A 19232-nucleotide genomic window follows, 5' to 3' on the forward strand; every position below is an offset into this window, starting at 1 on the left:
TTGCTGTCTCATCTATGGCCTCTAATGATCAAGGTAAGAAGTCTCATAATACCGGGTTAAAGTCCAACAGACTCATTTGGAGTCATGAGCTTTTCAGCTGTTCCTCCATCAGGTGAGTGACTCAAGGAGCAGCACTCAGGCAGGTTACGGGTGCCCCACTCCAGAGGCTGGGGGGACTACATCCATTTTGAAATAGATAGACCAGAGGAGGCATAGAAGGCATTGGGTTTTGTCCACATCGATGGCAATGAGAGGTCATCCAGCCAGATTCCTGAATAGAAAAGGCTTCCATTCATTGAATGTCCAGCTGGTCCGTGATCACAGGAAATGTATTTCTGGGTCTACACGGAATTCTTAGGCGTTTGTCATAACTCTTTCATTCTACACCTCTTTGGGCCAATATTCATGATTGGCTGCTGGGAGATAAGGATTAACCTCTGAAGAGGTGGCTCCTGATGTCCATCTGGTACTAAGGCATTGATGCAGCAAGTTACTGAAAAGCCATGTACTAATATAACCTGCCTTGACAGACCATTAACACCCTACAGGTAGGTTTCCATTACCTTGACTATTCAGATGGCCCCCTCTAGTACAAACCAGCCAGGATGTCTTGTATTGTGGGATCCTTCCTCAGAGGAGAGAGAAGAGGATGAAAATGCCACCAAAGGTAGCACAGCCAATAGTAGCCTGATGCCCAGCTAAGACCACTGATGCCACCCCAGGGCTCATGGCGATTCATAGGCAATCTAATTCAGTAACCTTTGACTTGAGCATAACCCAGCACTCATCCTTCTTAACTCACTTTCCATTAGAGAGAAATTATCCAGCCAGTACCACTCCCATCATTGCCCCACATCACAGAGCATACAATATACCAAGCCTAGACCCTCCCATCCCCCTTCACCACACCCCAAGAACCTTCTTTTTAATTTTCCCAGCAAACTTTGGAAAGGCACAATCCTGATTTAAATGCTACTAAATTATCTCTATAACAACATTAATCATGACAAAACCCATGTGACCCATTTCTGTAACTAACAGCATGGTGCCTTGCACCCCTTTTTCCTGTTTCCACAGGAGTTTAGAAAAGTGAGGGATGATGTGGTTGAAGAATATTAGATCCTGAATGGTCTTGAGAAGATAGGGAAAGGATGTTTCCTCTTGGCCTCCTTGTGCACTGTAAGGATTTCATGATTCCATTATTTCATCAGAGGATTGTGCAGTTTTGGAACTCTACCTCAGAAGATGACAGAGGCAGAGCAGAGTCACTGAATATTTTTTAAGGTGGAGGTAGATAGATTCTTGTTTGATGAGGAAATCAAAGATTATTGAGGGATAGCCGGGAATGTGGAATTAGAAACACAAACAAATCGATCATGATCTAAATGAATGGCAGAAATGGCCTTCTGTTTCTCCTATTTCATAAGTTCTTATATTCCGGCAACCTTTCAGGCAGCGCATGTCAATGTTTTTTCAAAGTTTGTTTATTAGTCTTTAAGTTGGTTTCCATTGCACTGCAAGTAAATTACTGTGAAAATCCCCTAGCTGCCACACACCAGCACCCGATCAGGTACACTGAAGAAGAATTTAGCATGGCCAATGCACCTAACCAGCATGTCTTTCAGATTATGGGAGGAGACCCACTCAGACACGGGAAGAGAGTGCAGACGCCACACAGACAGTGACCCAAGCCAGGAACTGAACCCGGGTCCCTGGCGCTATGAGGCAGCAGTGCTAACCACTGTGCCACCATGCCGCCACATGCAGAGAAACTCATTTTAAAATCAATTTCATCAAGTTCTATTGACCAAGTTCATTCTTAGACCTAAATCGAGCACAGCTCCCTTCTTCATTGAACTGCATCTACATTCGCAAGAGACAGTAGAAATCAAGTCAGCTGAAAGTAGTTGGGGATGGAGATGAGAGTCTTTCCCCAGTTAAATCTGTGTTCAAATGTGTCTTTAAGAAATGGCAATAATTGGGCTGGCATCCAACAGATCAACATCACAACCTGTGTACTTCTGATAGTGTTCCCTGTGTGACCATTAATGCCCTGACTAAAACAGCATCTGGCATAGCTAAAACCGGATTAATCAAAAGAGTTCTCTGTATGTATTTCAGAATGACTCTTCCCCTTGCCCCTTATACTATTGTTTTCCCAATCAATGTGAAAATAACTGAAGCCCCCAAATATCACTACCCGATAGATCTTGCACTGCCCAATGTGTGGTCATCTACAGGATACATCCAGCAGGGTAATGTTCTTAATTTCTAACTAAATAGATTCTGACAGTAACATTTGGCTCTGTAGCACTCGCTTTGACCATGTTGCTGGTGCAGTTTTGCTTCCAAAATGACATGCTGGGCACAGATAAACACCTCTGGTTTTAGCTACGCCGGTTCCTATTTAGTCAGGGCATTAATGGTCACACAGGGAACACTATCTGAAGTACACAGATCGTGATGCCAATCTGTTAATGCTGACTGGTTGCCAGCCCAACTATTGCCATTTCTTAAAGACACATTTGAACATGGATTTAACTGGAGGAAGACTCTCACCCCCATCCCCAACTACTTTCAGCTTACTTGCTGATTGATTTCTACTGTCTCTTGCTGCGAATGTAGAAGTGTTTAGTGATTTTCGGAATTGGTTACGGTTGCTGAGGTTCACGGGAGTGGTAAGCCACATGGTAAAGCACAAAGACTTGCTCTCAGACTTGAGTGCTGTAGTTTGCATCCCCCACAAGACAGGACAGCAAAGAGCCAGAGGAGCTGCTGGAAGAGGAGGCGGAATGAAGGACCATATCCATTTTCCTATCTGAAACTCAGTGGGGAATAGTGTGCTCGACATCTCTGCTTGACCAAGGAGGACCTGACTAAGTCTGCAGCTACAAATTCAGCTTGAGAGCATTGTGAAAATGACCTTGCCTGTGACTGTAAAAGTGATCATGTCCATGGATCATTATACGTCTAGCAACATTCAGTTTGAAGCAAGATTGTGGTCAGTGCAGACTTGATGGGCCAAATGGCCTCTTTCTGCACTGTAGGGTTTCTATGATTTCTGCTGAATCCAGGAAGCTAATATTCAGGAGGTAATCATAGCAGAGCGTCGGTTAAAGAAAAAGGGGAGGCACCATCGCACATTGGTTGGCACTGCTGCTTCACGGCTTCAGGGACGTGGGTTCGATTCCCGGCTTGGGTCACTGTCTGTGTGGAGTTTGCACATTCTCCTCGTGTCTGCGTGGGTTTCCTCCGGGTGCTCCGGTTTCCTCCCACAGTCCAAAGATGTGCAGTTTAGATTGATTGGCTATGCTAAAATTGCCCCTTAGTGTCCTGAGATGCGTAGGTTAAAGGGATTAGCAGGGAAGAGTATAGGTATATGGGGTTGGGGCCTGGGTGGAATTTTGGTCGGTGCAGGCTCGATGGGCCAAATGGCCTCTTTCTGCACTGTAGGGTTTCTATGTTTCAATGATTAACTATGTGCAAAATCTCCTCTTTCATTTCCCACTGTTCCATGAAAGAACACTGTATTCTAAGAAGGCTGAATACATTTCATCCTCCTCAACTACAGAAGACAGGGTAAGCTCTCAGTTTCATGAAGATTGCAGGAAACTAGAAGATAGTAGTGATTGGATGGCAGGAGCTGTCTGCTGACCACATGACTTCAGTGTGTAGCCCATGTACAAATACCATCACAAAATGTGATAGAACAGACTACTGGGATGCTGAAACAATGCTCTTGCTGGCTGAACATTACCCAGCAGAGCGTATGGCAATATCGAACACAGTGTGATGCAAGCTGCATCTTCTTCAGCTTGTGCTACAATGGAAGTTGAGAGATCGGCCATCAGACCCTGTAAAGTGGATGGATCCACAACTGATGTCGTGAGTTTGGCCATCACTGACCATGTTGGAAAAGGTTCCCCCTTGATGTGGACCACAGGTTTTCTAGCAGGCCTTAAATGCACCAAGCATTTCTATGTGTATGCCCATGAATCATCTTCAGTACACCACCCCATTGAATTCCTCTCTGAGTCCTTGGCGGCAGAACTCAAGTGTGACCTAAATCCTCCAGCAATCTGGCACCTCGACTAGTCTTCTTCTCTTCATTGCAGTGCTAACGTAAGCCTACTTGTGACACTAATAAATCAACTCTAAACTCTCCACAAAGATATTGATTCTTGTCCTGTTAAGGCACAGCCTGGCCAACTTGTTCAACTCCCTCCTGCCCCAGAGTTGGCCCTAAAGATCTTGGAATCTGAAGCCCTCCATCATCCACCATCTCCTCAACCAGACATTAACTTGCCTTAATTAAACAAAATACTGCAAATCTGAAGTAAAAATAAAAAGTGCTGGAAAACACAACAGATCTAGGATATAAATACACAAATGAGGAGCAAGTGTAGACCACTCAACCCCTCGAGCCTGCTCCACCATTCGATAAGATCATGTAACCCCAACCCCACCTTCCTGCCAATTCCAATGATTTTTCACCCTTGCTCATCAAGAATCTATCGAGCTCTGCATTAAAAGTGTTCAAAGACTCTGCTTCCACTGCCTTCAGAAGAGAGTTCCTGAGATTCACGAACTTAGGCAACACAGTAGCACGGTGGTTAGCACCGCTGCTTCACAGCTCCAGGGACCTGGGTTCGATTCCCGGCTCAGGTCACTGACTGTGTGGAGTTTGCACATTCTCCTCATGCCTGCATGGGTTTCCTCCGGGTGCTCCAGTTTCCTCCTACAGTCCAAAAATGTGCAGGTTAGGTTGATTGGCCATACTAAAAATTGCCACTTAGTGCCCTAAGATGTTTAGGTTAGAGGGATTAGCGGGTAAATATGCAGGGATATGGGAGTAGCACCTGGCTGGGATTGTGGTCAGTGCAGACTCGATGAGCCAAAGGGCCTCTTTCTGCACTGTAGGGTCTATGGATCTATGGTTCTAACTCCTCAGAGAAACAAATTCTCCTTATCTCTGTTATAAATAAGTGACAAGTCTGACAACACCAGGTTTTAGTCCAACCGATTTATTTGATAATAGACTCACAAGCTTTCGAGGTTTCCCTCTTCGTCAGCTGTCTGGCCTCAGACAGAGCATGTAAAGCACAGACAGTTTAGAGATTACTGATTAGAATGCGAATCCTTACACCTAACCTGCTGTTCAAGTCTTAAAGTGGCTAACAATGTGTGTGGAAGGAGCACTGATCACAGGTTACAGAGATGTGTATTGTCTCCAGACAGTACAGTAAGTGAGGTTTTGCAAACCCAGGCAAGTCACGGGGGTTACAGGTAGTGCGACATGAACCCAAGATCCCTGTTGAGACCGTCCTCATGTGTGCGGAACTTGGCTATCAGTCTCTGTTCAGCGACTCTGCGCTGTCGTGTGTCGTGAAGGCCGCGTTGGAGAATGCTTACCCGAAGGTCAGAGGCTGCATGCCCGTGACCACTGAAGTGTTCGCCAACAGGCAGGGAACAGTCTTGCCTGGCGATTGTCGAGCGATGTTCATTCATCCATTGTCATAGCGTCTGCATGGTCTCCCCAATGTACCATGCTCTGTCTGAGGCCAGAACTCTCCATTCACCTGATGAAGAGGGAAACCTCGAAAGCTTGTGAGTCTATTATCAAATAAATCGGTTGGACTAAAACCTGGTGCTGTCAGACTTTTTACTGTGTTTACGCCAGTCCAACGCCGGCATACTCACATCATAAATAAGTGACCCATTATTTCTATCAGTGACCCCTAGTTCTAGATGTTTCCACAAGAGGAAACATCTTCTCCACATCTATCCTGTCAATACCCCTTACTCTTCTAAATTCTAACCTCTCCAACCTTTCCTCGTAAGACAACCCACTGATTTCTAGTATGAGTCTATTAAATCTTCTCTGAATTGTTTCTAACACGTTTACATTTTTCCTTAAAGAGGGACCAGGACTGTACACCCATCGAGTCTGCACCAATTACAATCCCACCCAGTCCCTATTCCGAAAGAAAACAGCCCTGACTGTGCAGCACTCTTTCAGTACTCCATTGGAGTGTTAGCCTGGATTATGCACTCAAGCTTCTCCAGTGAGAGTCTTCAATCCGTTACTACCCTTTGGCTCAGGAACAACCCACTGAACTAAGGCAGACGCCTGAACACTGGACAATCATGCTGCGACATGAGTGAAAAATAACATCCTGAAGTGCATCATGAGGTGGTGTTAGGCACTGAAATGGGAAATCTAGAATATTATGTCAAGTTATCCGGGAAAGTAAGATGAGGGACTTAAGATCAACTTGCAAAGGACAGATTTAGAACTGATTTGAAGAATTTCTTCACCCAAAGAGTGATCGGCTCATGGGAATACATCCCTGTCATATTATGAAGGCAGAGTGGAGGAAATGATTGATTGATTGATTACTGTCACGAGTAGGCTTATATTCACACTGCAATGAAGTTGCTGTGAAAATCCCCTAGTAGCCACACTCCAGCGCCTGTTCAGGTACACTGCGGGAGGATTCAGCTTGGTCAATACACCTAACCAGCACACCTTTCAGACCATGGGAGGAAACCAGAGCACCCGAAGGAAACCCACACAGACACGGAGAGAATGTGCGCACTCTGCACAGACAGTGACTCAAGCCGAGAATTGAGCCTGGGTATTTGCAAATATGCAGGTTAGGTGGCTTGGCCATGCTAAATTTACCCTTCAAAGGTGGGGGATTAGCCACGCTTGGGGCCACAGGGATAGGGCTGGGGGGTGTGGGACAGCTGCTATTTAAGATACTGTGTCAGAAAGTTGCTGCAGATGAGCTGAATGGCCTCCTTCTGCACTGTAGGAATTCTATGATTCCATTCTATGAAATGTTAGATACTCTGATGTTGGGAACGTTAAATGTTCCGGGTGAAATTTCCACTCCATCACCGTAACTTTGCAATTACCAAATTCCCATCTGCTCTGCACTGCTGGTGGCAAGGTACATCTGGTAATTCAGCCAAATGCCAGTTTCCTGTCACCAAAACCCTTTAACATGTACCAAAGGAAGAGACGGTTTCCACAGCTTACAGTCAGGTAATCCTATAACGCTGGTCCAGATAAAGTTACAGGCTTAAAAACCCCCCGCTGACTACGTCCTATTGTGCAAGCCTCCACTCACTCAATAAGGCAGCTTGTACTCCACAAAACCCATGGGGGGATCTATTAATGATCCCCCATGGACACTGTGGTCATCATAACGGTATGGCAATGGAATGGTGACTGCCCTAAGGAAATTCCTCGGTCTAGGATTTCCCTGGAAGGATTATCTACGAAAGGCTGAGTTTACATGTTCACCCATATCTCGTGAGGTGACCTAAACGTGTTTTTTTTTATGTGCGTCTCCTTTATTGTGGGGGAGGAGACGAGAGAGGGAAGTGGTGGCTGCCGCTTGTATCTCATCGCAGGGAAAAAAAAACTTCTTTTACTTACGAGTCAGTTGTGAGACATCTTCTGGGAACTGGATGAATTTTTACCCAGATTCATTTGGTGGTAAACCATTGTTGTTTCAAAATGCGTCGAAACTGCAGTTTTGTGGTAATTCCCAAAGTTCCTCATATTAAATGCAGTGCTAGGTTTTGTTTGGTTGCCAATGGCCCTTTTGAGGAGTTGGTCCCAATTATTCATCAACTAAATTCTGACAAAAAAAGTTCTTAATATTCAACCCACTCGCACATCCTGATTTGCAGTGGTTTAACGGAAACACTTTTTAAAATAACAATAAATTGCTTTGATTATTTTTCATTACAGTCTGGGGGGGTAATTTATAGTCACAATATTTTCCCCCAATTTGTTAGATTTTGCATCATCTCTCACCTATTCAGAGATCATGCAGAGTCAAAATTTTATTTTTTTTATTCGTGCATGAAATGTGGCCATCGCTGGCAAGGCCAGCATTTATTGCCCATCCCTAATTACCCCTGAATTCAGTAGTTTGATTTGCCATTTCAGAGGACATTACAGAAGCCAACCACGTTGTGGTGGTACTGGAGTGACATGTAGGCCAGACCAGGTAAGGACAGGAGATTTCCTTCCCTGCAGGATGTTAGTGAACCAGATGGGTTACATGATCATTGTTGGACTCTTAATTCCCAATTATATTGAACTCAAATTTCACCATCTGCCATGGTGAGATTTGAACCCAGATCCCCAGAACATTACATTAGGTTATTTCTGGATTACTAGTCCAGTGACAATACCACTATACCACTACAATACCAATATGAATCAGACTGAACTTGATGGACTTTTATTTCCAATGGACACCATCTGAGATGTTTGGTGATGTTCTCTCTCGGCAGTGTGACAGAACAACCTAGAGGGAACTGAGAGTTGACCTTGCTGAAGGCACTGTAGCTTCATTTTTTTTATGACAGCAATTAGAAATTTCCCATTGAAAATGGCAGAGGACTTTAAATAAAGCGTATTCCCCTGAGGTTTACTGGGGCACGGTTAATAACACTCATAATGCCTCTATGGGTAAACACACTGGCCAAGGTGGTATAGACCAGGAATGTCCCAGGTTTGGTGTGTGCTCTGTGCTGAGTTTGCTGAGTTCAGCAAAGGCAATTGTGCAACAGGAGGGAAAGGACTATTATGGTTACCTCAGTGTTCCTGGGAAAAGAGAGGGGAAGTATCTGTTAGGCTCCCTCACCCCAGACTGGCTGACTACATTGAATCCCAGGCTATCATTCCTTCAAATAAGGGCAAAATACTGCAGATGCTGGAAATCTGAGGGCAGTTGAGGCCAGCATTTATTGCCCATCACTAATTGCCCTTGAATTCAGTAGTTTGCTTTGCCATTTCAGAGGGCATTTTAGGAGTCAACCACATTGTTCTGGGTCTGGAGACGCACGTAGGCCAGACCATGTAATGTCAGCAGATTTCCTTCCCTAAAGGACATTCGTGAACCAGATGAGTTTTTACGACAATCGAAAATGGTTTCATAATCATCATTACACTTTTAATTCCAGATTGTATTGAACTCAAATTTCACCAGCTGCCATATTGGGATTCAAACCCGGATCCCCAGAGCATTAACCTGGGTTACTTCAGGATTACTAGTGTGTGCATCAACTCAGATTGATTCGAGTGCCAATCTGAAGACTGCTTACACTCATCTGAAATAAAACCAGAAAATGCTAGATAAACTCAACAAGTCTGGCAGCACCTGTGGAGAGAGAAACAGAGTTAGTGTTTTGAGTCCATGTGACCCATCTACAGAATTGAAGATGGGTAGAAATGTAATGAAATATAGTTGGAGATGGGGGTGGAGGAGGTGGGGTAGAATAGAAGGTCAGGGATAGGTCGGAAGTAAAGGGGAGCGTGACAAAGCTGTCATGGACATCTTGATAGCCAAGTTCCGTATGCATGCGAATGGCCTCAATCTGGATCTTGGCTTCATGTAACCCCCACCATATTGCCTGGGTTTACAAAATCCAAAAAACTAACTGTTCTGTCTTGAGACAATTCATACCTATTTAACCTGTGATTATCCCTCTCTCCACTCACACTCTTCGTACCTGTAAGGACTTGATTACCTATAAAGACTCGCATTCTTCACATTCCAATCTGTAATTATCATGCAATTATGTCTTTGCCTTTATATGATGTGGAGATGCCGGCGTTGGACTGGGGTAAACACAGGGAGAAGTCTCACAACACCAGGTTAAAGTCCAACCAGTTTATTTGATAGTAAACCCACAAGCTTTCGAGGTTTGCCCCGGCAGGTGAGTGGAGAGTTTTGGTCTCAAACAGAGCATATAAAAGGCACTCACAGTTTGCAGAATACTGATTAGAATGCGAGTCTTTACATCGGTAAATCTTTAACTCTGTAAATCTTGAAATCCCCTTACTCTCCCCTTCCCTACCATCCACAAGGTCCCTAATATTCCTTTCAGGTTTAGCAGCCTTTCACAAGCACCTCCTTCAATTTTATCTATTGTATTTGTTGCTCCTCTGCATTGGGGGGATTAAACACAGGCTGTGTGATTGCTTTGTGGAACATCTTTGCTTAGTCCGCAAGCCTGACCCCAACCTTCCTGTTGCGTACCAATTTAACCGAGCAGCTTGCTCTCATGCCCACGTGTCCGCTCTTGGCCTGCTGTAGTGCTCCAGTGTTGCCCAAGGCAAACTGGAGAGAGCAGCATCTCATCTTCCGATTAGGCATATTACAGGCTTCGGGACTCAACATTGAGTTAGCTACTTTAAACTGTGGGCGTTCGCCTAGGATGGAGGGGAGAGCGTGGGTGAGGTATTTTTTCAGAAGATCGGAGCAAGCTTCATGGGCGAGGTGAGCTCTTTCTGTGCTGTAGGGATTCTATGATTCTACAACAACCCCCTCCCCCACAGGGCCCCTCACTTGTTTTTCTAGTTTTGCTTTCACTGAGCACTGACTTTGTTCTCTTATTAATGGTTTCTGCTATCTTAACTTTATGTCACTATCAGCACCTTTAGTCTTCAATGCTACCATCAATACTCCCTCTGTCTCATGTCTATGACATCTTTCTCAATTTCTCCTTAATTCTGACCTATCACTAACCTTCTATTCTGCCCCAACCCCTCGCAGGTTTCTGCTCCCCAGACCTAGAATACCTGACGCTAAAATACCGCCCTACTACCTTCTGCAGGAGTTCACCTCTGTTATCCTGATGGCTGTTTACATCCTACCCCATGCAGACGTGAAGATCACGCTGGACGAAATATACACGCTACAAATAACCTTGAGACAAAACATCCCGAGGTCTTGTTCATCGTGGCTGAGGCTTCAATCATACCAAGCTCAAGAGTGTACTCCCAAGTTACATTTTCTGTTCTACCAGAGATCCAAACATCCTAGACCAGTGCTACACAAATATTAAACATGCCGACGCGTTATCGCCTGCCTACACTTTGGCAAATCAGACCACAAGGCTCTGCTCCTGCTCCCGGCTTTCAAGCAAAAACTGAAGCCAGAAAATTTATCAAAGGAAGTCGTGTAATGTTGGCCTCAGGAATCGGATGATCTCCTATGGGACTGCTTAGAGTCAGTGGACCAATCAGTATTTAAAAACTCTACGCCCAGCCAGAATGTGTACACCACTACAGTAACTGACTTCATTAGTAAGTGTGTAGAAGACTGTGTGGCAAAGAAACAAATCCATGTGTTTCCCAATTGGAAACCTCAGATGAACAGGAATATCGACTGTTTGTTGAAATCCGGGTCTGAGGAGTTCAAGTCAGGCTATGCTGACCTATACAAGAAAGCCAGATATGATCTAAGGAGATCCATCAAAGATCCAAAAAGACAATACCGGACCAAGCTAGAGTCCCAGGCTAGCTACATAGATCTCCACCAACTATGGCACAGTCTGCAAGACATAGGCTACAAGATGAAGGCATGTAAAATCAACGGCTCTAACGCACCCCTCTCTGATGAGCTCAATGCAATCTATGCCCATTTTGAGCAAGAGGTCAGCGAGAGCGTGCCCCCCCACCCTGGAAGCCCTGGATGAACCTGTAACTGAGGTTACCATCACAGATGTCAGAGCAGCCTTCTCAAAGGTCAACCTAGGAAAGCAACTGGCCCAGATGGGGTACCGGGACGAGCACTCAGATCCCGCACGGATCAGCTGTTGAGGATATTCACAGACATTCAACCTCTCTTTACAACAACCTTGGGTCCCTATCTGCTTCAAAAAGCTGACCATCATCACAGTACCAAAGGAAAGCCAAGCAGCATGCCTTAATGACTATCATCTGGTGGCTCAAACATCCATCATTATGAAGTGTGTCGAAAGATTAGTCATGGCACGAATCAATTCCAGCCTCCCGAACTACCTGAATCCACTAGTTTGCCTACCACCACAACAGGTCCACAGCAGATGCCATCTCCCTGGCCCTGCACTCTACCCTGAAACACCTGGATGACCTATGTCAAACTCCTATTTATCGACTGCAGCTCAGCCTTCACCACCATTATTTCTATGAAACTCTGTGGCCTGGGCCTCAGCTCCTCCCTCTGCAACTGGATCTGAGACCTCCCTAACCCACAGAGCACAATCAGTAAGGATAGGCAGCAACACCTCCTCCACGATCATCCTCAACACCGGTGCCCCGCAAGGCTGTGGGATTCTCAGTCCTTACTATTCCCTGGTACTCCTATGACCGTGTGGCCAAATTCCCCTCCAAGTCGATTTTCAAGTTTGCAGACGACATCACTGAAGTGGTTCGGATCTCAAACAATGACAAGACAGAGTACAGGAATGAGATAGAGAATCTGGTGAACTGGTGCGGCAACAATAATCTCTCCCTCAATGTCAACAAAATGAAGGAGATCGTCATCAACTTCAGGAAGCGTAAAGGAGAACATGACCCTGTCTACGTCAATGGGGACGAAGTTCATGTTTTTAGTCCATGTGACTTGTCTACAGAGCTGGAGGGGTAGAAATGTAGTGAATTATATTTGATTTGATTTATTATTGTCACAAGTATTAACATACCGTGATAAGTATTGTGCACTATACATACAATGCATACCGTTCATAGAGAAGGAAATGAGACAGTGCAGAATGTAACGTTACAGTCATAGCTATGACTGTAACGTTACATTCTGCACTGTCTCATTTCCTTCTCTATGAACAGTATGCATTGTATGTATAGTGCACAAGAAACAATACTTATCACTGTATGTTAATACTTGTGACAATAATAAATCAAATCAAATACAATTCATTACATTTCTACCCCTCCAGCTCTGTAGACAAGTCACATGGACTAAAAACATGAACTGTTTCTCTCTCCACTAATTTCTAGCCCTCTTAAGTTCTGAAGAGTTTCACAGGGACTCGAAGTGTTAATTATGTGTCTCTCTCCACATATGCTGCCAGATCTGCTGAGTTTGTCCAGCACTTTCTGTTTATACACCAATATCTCAAGTTTGAAATTCATGTCCAATTCCCTCCTTCTCTGTGTGACCTCATCCAACCTTTCAGCCCTTCAGAAATGCTGCCTTTCTCTAAATCTGTCCTCCTGCTCAGTTCCCCCATCAGTAGCTATTGGACTATTGGTAGTGGGCTTGCCCCTTAGCAAAAGGCTGTAGGTTCAATTCCCACTCCAGGGACAGAAATCTAGGCTATAACACTCGTATCAAATTGGAGGAGTGCTGGAGTGTAGGAGTTCCAATCTTCGAGGGAAAGAGTTAACATTTCAAATCCAATATAACTCTTCATAGGTGATTGGAGGAGTTGAAGCAGTAGCGTGAGAGATGGAGAGAGACACGGGGAGAAGGCAAAGATGGTGGCAAATCCAATATAGGTTAAGTGATTCCAGCTGTGTCTGTGCGAGAGAGGGGATATGAGAAGCAGAGAGAGCCAAAGCATGTGTGCACATGAGTATGTGTGTAAATGTGTGTGTGTCTGTGTATGGGTGAATGTCTGTGTATATGTGTGTTGGTATGTGTGCAAGTGTGTGTGTTTATGTAAGAATATACGTGCCCATGAATGTGTGTGTTAGTTTATGTGTTTGCGAGTGTGTGTGCAAGTGTGTTTGCAAGTTTATGTGCATGTGTCTGTATGAGATTGTGTGTGCGAGTGTGTGAATGTTTGTGCATAAGTGTTTGTGCATGTGTACGTGCGCTTGAGTGATTGAGCGAGTACAAATATGAGTGCATGCATGACTGCATGTGCGTGTAAGTATTTGTGTATGTGTGTTCTTACATTTGAGTCTGTATATGCTTAAATGTGTGTGTGCATGAGTGTGCTTGTATGAATGTGTGCGTATGCATGTAAGTGTTGTGCTTATGTGAGCGAGTATGTGTGAGAATGTGTGTGTGTGCATATTTGTGTATATGCACAAGTGTGTATCTGTGAGAGTGTGTGTGTAGGTGTGCATGCACGAATGTGTGCATGAGTGTGAGTGCGTATGTGTGTGTGTTTCTGGATGTGCTTGTGTGTGTTTATGCATGTGCATTTGAGTATGCATGGAGGTTTGTGTGCAAGCATATTTGCAAATGTGTATGTGTTTATGCGTGAGCATGTGCCTGTGAGTGTGCATGCAAGTGTGCATTCCACATTCAGAAGTCAGCAGCCTTTCAACCACCAGGCCCACCTTTGGGCCACACACTATAAAGTCAATTGGGGCTTGTTAATTTCCAGGGCGATTTCTTGGATAAAAATCCCACCCAATTAGCGTTGGAGGGCTGAGGGCCCAGCTTTCGAGGTCATTGGCTACGGTCATAGCTGGTAGTTTAAAGGACCCCCTGGAATGATACAGTTTCAGGGGCCCCAGAAAATGCAGAATTGCATTAAATTCTGCAGTATTTGTCACTGAGCAGTTTGTAGGTCTCTGTGATGAGTCCTTCTTATTTGGAGTTCAGTTTTCCAAACCTAGGCATTGACCAGACATTGCTAAATGTCCTTTAGGGAAGGAATTCTGCCATCCTTACCTGGTCTACACATGACTCCAGATCCACAGCAGTGAGGTTGATGCTTGAAATGGCCTAGCAAACCACTCAGTTCAGAGCAATTAGGGATGGGCAATAAATGCTGACTCAGCCAGCGATGTCCACATAGAATAGAATCACAGAATCTCCACAATGCAGAGGAGGCCATTCAGCCCATTGAGTCTGCATTGACTGATAGAGCATCTCTGACAACAGCTCTATCCCCTGACCCCACATATTTGCCCCACTTATCTCCCTAACCTACACATCTTGGGACAATAAGGGGCCATTTAGCCTGGTCAATCTGCCTAACCTGCACATCGTTGGAGTGTGAGAGGAAACCAGAGCACCCGGAGGAAACCCACACAGATCCACAGGGGAAAATGTGCAAACTCCATAGAGAATTCTCCAAAGTTGGAATTGAACCCGGGTCCCTGGCACTGTGAAGCAGCTAATCACTGTGCCACCATGCTGCTCAGAAGCCCACCTTTGGATTCCAAATACATCCCAAGAACAACAAAAGAAAGGATGGCATTCTCCCTTTGCCCGAATAAGGGAACCACTTATATGCATGCAGGAGTTATCTAGTTGTTATATGTTGCATGCACCACTGGGGCAAGGGGGTGAGGTGAGAGGGAAGAGCCTAACCAGCCCCTAGATTCAATGAGGACTCCCTCACAGCCCTCCCTCGTGTGATCTCCGACTGGTTTAGGCAGCTGAAGCCTAGCCCTGGTAAGAGAAGGAAGCCGACATAGACACTTGCAGCCTGCAAGGAGGAGGCTGAGGACATCAGCGATGTTGGGCTGTTCAGAAGGACGTGCTCCCAGTGTCAGAAAAGACACAATGGCCTGATGAGGATGGCCAGGGTGAGGAAGGTCTCGATGTGTGCAACCTTGTGCCAATGTGCTGCTACAAGGCACGCTTGTGAAAGCAGGAGGAAAGTCAGTTTCGTTGGCACTAAAAGCCAACACATTTCAACAAGGACACAGCTGCCTTTGACAATGTCATTGTGCATTCAAAGCTTTGGTTCAGTTGTTATGGTGGGTGTTGGCAAAATGAGCACAGCGTCCATGTACAGGCTGGCACGTACTTAGTTAATAATGCTGTAATCTCAAATTAGTGCACTCTAACACATCCAGCAAAAGCAAGATCACACGTCCGATCTCTCTCATATACTTTATAACCTTAAACAATGGCCAGGAACTAAATATAGCACTGAACAGAACACTCAGCAGCTGAGAAAAGTCCTCGAACACATATAATTTTAAAATGGAGAATCTGTTCATTCAAATTAGCACTCCCAGTCGGAGGAGATCTACTGTCTGTTAAGCTGAGACACAGGGATAAGCTGATGATTTTAAATCTGTTCTTACAAGCTGCCTCTCAAACATAACGGGAAACTCAGGTGGCACGAGTCTGACTCTGAGGTGCATTGTAGCGTCCACACCATAATGTGGCAGTCAACTGAGTCATTAATGACCTTAAGTACACTATCAGCCAACAGTTATATGAAGGGAGAAGGGTTCTCACTTTTAAACCCATCCACAGAACTGGGGTGGTGACGTCAGGAACACCACCCAACCTCATTAGGCCTGAGTTGGGAGAGTATTCTGCCTGCTGTCTGTGTAATGAGAGAGAGGAAGAGAGACAGATGGTGAGAAGAGAAAGGGAGAGATGCTGGGGAAGGAGAGGGGCAATTTGGGAGAATGTGACCTCTCAAGGTGCAAGAGAGAAAGAGGGAAGTCTTTGCAACATAGAGTCATAGAGGTTTACAGCATGGAAACAGGCCCTTCAGCCCACTTGTCCATGCCACCCTTTTTTTTTGAAATACCCCTAAGCTAATCCCAATTGCCCACATTTGGCCCATATCCCTCCCATACCCATCGTACCCATGTAACTATCTAAATGCTTTTTAAAAGATAAAATTGTATCCGCCTCTACTATACCTGTGGCAGCTTGTTCCAGACACTCTCCACCCTCTGTGTGAAAAAATTGCCCCTCTGGACTCTTTTGTATCTCTCCCCTCTCAACTTAAACCTATGCCCTCTAGTTTTAGACTCCCCTACCTTTCGGAAAAGATATTGACTATCTACCTTGTAAATGCCCCTCATTATTTTATAGACCTCTATAAGGTCACCCCTCAGCATCCTACACTCCAGAGAAAAATGTTCCAGTCTATTCAGTCTCTCCTTATAACTCAATCCAAAAAATCCTGGTAGCATCCTAGTAAATCTTTTCTGCACTCTTCTTAGTTTAATAATATTCTTTCTATAATAGGATGACCAGAATTGCACATAGTATTCCAAGTGTAGCCTTACCAATGTCTTGTACAACTTCAACAAGACTTCCCAACTCCTGTATTCAGTGTTCTGACCAATGAAACCAAGCATGCTGAAGGCCTTCTTCATCTCTCTGTCCACCTGTGACTTCACTTTCAAGGAGCTATGAACCTGTACCCCTAGATCTCTTTATTCTGTAACTCTCCCCAACGCCCTACCATTAACTGAGTAAGTCCTGCCCTGGTTCAATCTACCAAAATGCGTCACCTCGCATTTGTCTAAATTAAACTCCATCTGCCATTTGTCAGCTACCTGGCCAAATTGATCAAAATCCCGTTGCAATTGGAGATCATTTTCTTCACTGTCCACTATGCCACCAATAATGTCATCTGCAAACTTACTAACCATGCCCCATATATTCTCAACCAAATCATTAAATATAAATAACAAATAATAGTGGGCCCAGCACTGGTCACAGGCCTCCAGCAACAAGCAGCATTGCTCACTTTCACACTTGTTTTGTCTATTTATGTAAATGATCTTTTGACTTCTTTTTTGAAATATCTAAAACGGTCTGGTTTTCAAGTTTGCAACAGGAACACTGATAGCCAAATGAAAAATAAACGAAAGTTATCTCCTTTCCAATGGTTTCTTTCTTTTTTTTAATATTTCTCCAATAAATTATTTTGGCAGTTTAATGTAGAGATGTGGGGCGGTAGGGGAAAAAAATACTGTGGGGAAATCCAGTTCTTTCCTGTTGCAATCAAAGTTTTCTCTGCTTTAGAAGTGTCTGTCTGGATGGGAGTTTTATTTGCCTGTCGTAGTGCGTGAGTTTTATATTCAGAAATGTTTTAATGTATAGAAAAAGTTGCAAGATCAGTCAATCTGACTTTCCAAGCCTTGAGATGGCTTTAATGTCAGCCACTGGAGTTTGATGATGGGGTGCAGTGGGTTGTGAGGTGAGGTTGGTGAATGAAGAAAATCTGTTTAATTGTTGTTGAGTTATTGGTTGTCTGCCCAGCACTGAGCAAGTGTCTTGTTTGGTTAGGTTGATTGGCCATGCTAAATTACCCCTTAGTGTCAGGGAGATTTGCAGGGTAAATGTATGGGGTTATGGGGATAGGTCCTGGGTGGGATTGTTGTTGGTGCAGGCTGGATGGGCAGAATGGCCTCCTTCTGCACTGCAGGGATTCTATGATCCTATATTATATCAGTTTCTCTAATATCATTCAATGGAACGGGTTTGCAAGTTCCTGCTTTGAGAACAGCTTTGGCTTCTAACTTAAATCTTCAGTCTTAAAGAGCCCCCAAAGACCAAAAGATTGTCCCTGAAAACCAAGAATTAGTCCTTAGGAAATTCTCTAAAAGAACCTTTTAAGAAAATTTACTTTGATCACTGTGGTACACACTGCTGCTGCTGTGCATCAGGGTGGAGGAAGTGAATGTTGAAGGTGATGGATGGGGCACCAGTCAAGTGGGCTGCTTTGCTTAAAATAGTGTTGAGCTCCTTGAGTGTCGTTGGAGCTGCACCCATCCACGCAAGTGGAGAGTATTCCACCACACTCTTGACTTATATTTTATAGAAGGTGAAAAGGCATTGGGGGGATCAGGAGTCTTGAACCCGACCTTTGTGTTGCTAAGTTTCCTATTTGACAGCAGTGATTACTTCAAAAATACTTCACTGGCTTAAAGTGCTTCGGGACATCCTGGGATTATGAAAGATGCAAGATGAACACAATTCTTTCTTCTTATTAATAACTATGTCTTCAACTGTCTAGACCCTAAAATCTAAGATTCCCTTGCTAAATGTCTCTCCTTTAAGATCCTTTTAACATACACCCCATTTGACCTTTACTTTGGTCACCTGTACAGATGCTTCCTTCATTCGCAATGTGCCGACATTTGATCTTCAGCGCTGCCGCCAAAGGCCACCCACTGTTCCATCTCCACATTCTCCTTCTCCCCCCTCATCCCATTCTATCCGCCATGTATGCTGGATGAGGAAAGATTCAACTCAGGTTGAAAAGCCTCCCCAGTTATTTAGTTTGCCAGCGTTATGTTTCACCACTAGTAAGTGAAGTAATTAATTGAACAAGGTACTGAAGGATTGGCACCATCTTTGAAACACTATCCCACAACAGTTGCTGAATCTGGGAGATGATGGGACAAGATAAGAGATGGAAGAAAAGATGTGCTCATTGTAACTAATACTGTTTGTTGTGCAGTTTCATTCTATTTTCAGGATTAGTGAATATGCACAATTGCAAATGACATATTAATAATGCAGCAGCAGCAGCAAGGGTGAGGAAGAGGCTTCAGAATCAAAGATTTTGCCATCAAGACTTTGTGACGTGACAAATTTCAGCCGAGGTTTGAGCTGCACATTTTGGCCAGGTCTGACATTTGCTTCTTTTTGGTTAAACATGGACTGGGATGCCCAAGACATTTTGACTGTTTTGAATTACAAGCCAACAGTGTGGAAAATGATGAGATTAGTTTCTAATCTTCCCTTCGCTTC

Source organism: Carcharhinus amblyrhynchos, chromosome 13 (genome assembly GCF_965287045.1).
Source record: "Carcharhinus amblyrhynchos chromosome 13, sCarAmb.v2.hapA, whole genome shotgun sequence".
In the NCBI taxonomy this organism is placed as follows: Eukaryota; Metazoa; Chordata; class Chondrichthyes; order Carcharhiniformes; family Carcharhinidae; genus Carcharhinus; species Carcharhinus amblyrhynchos.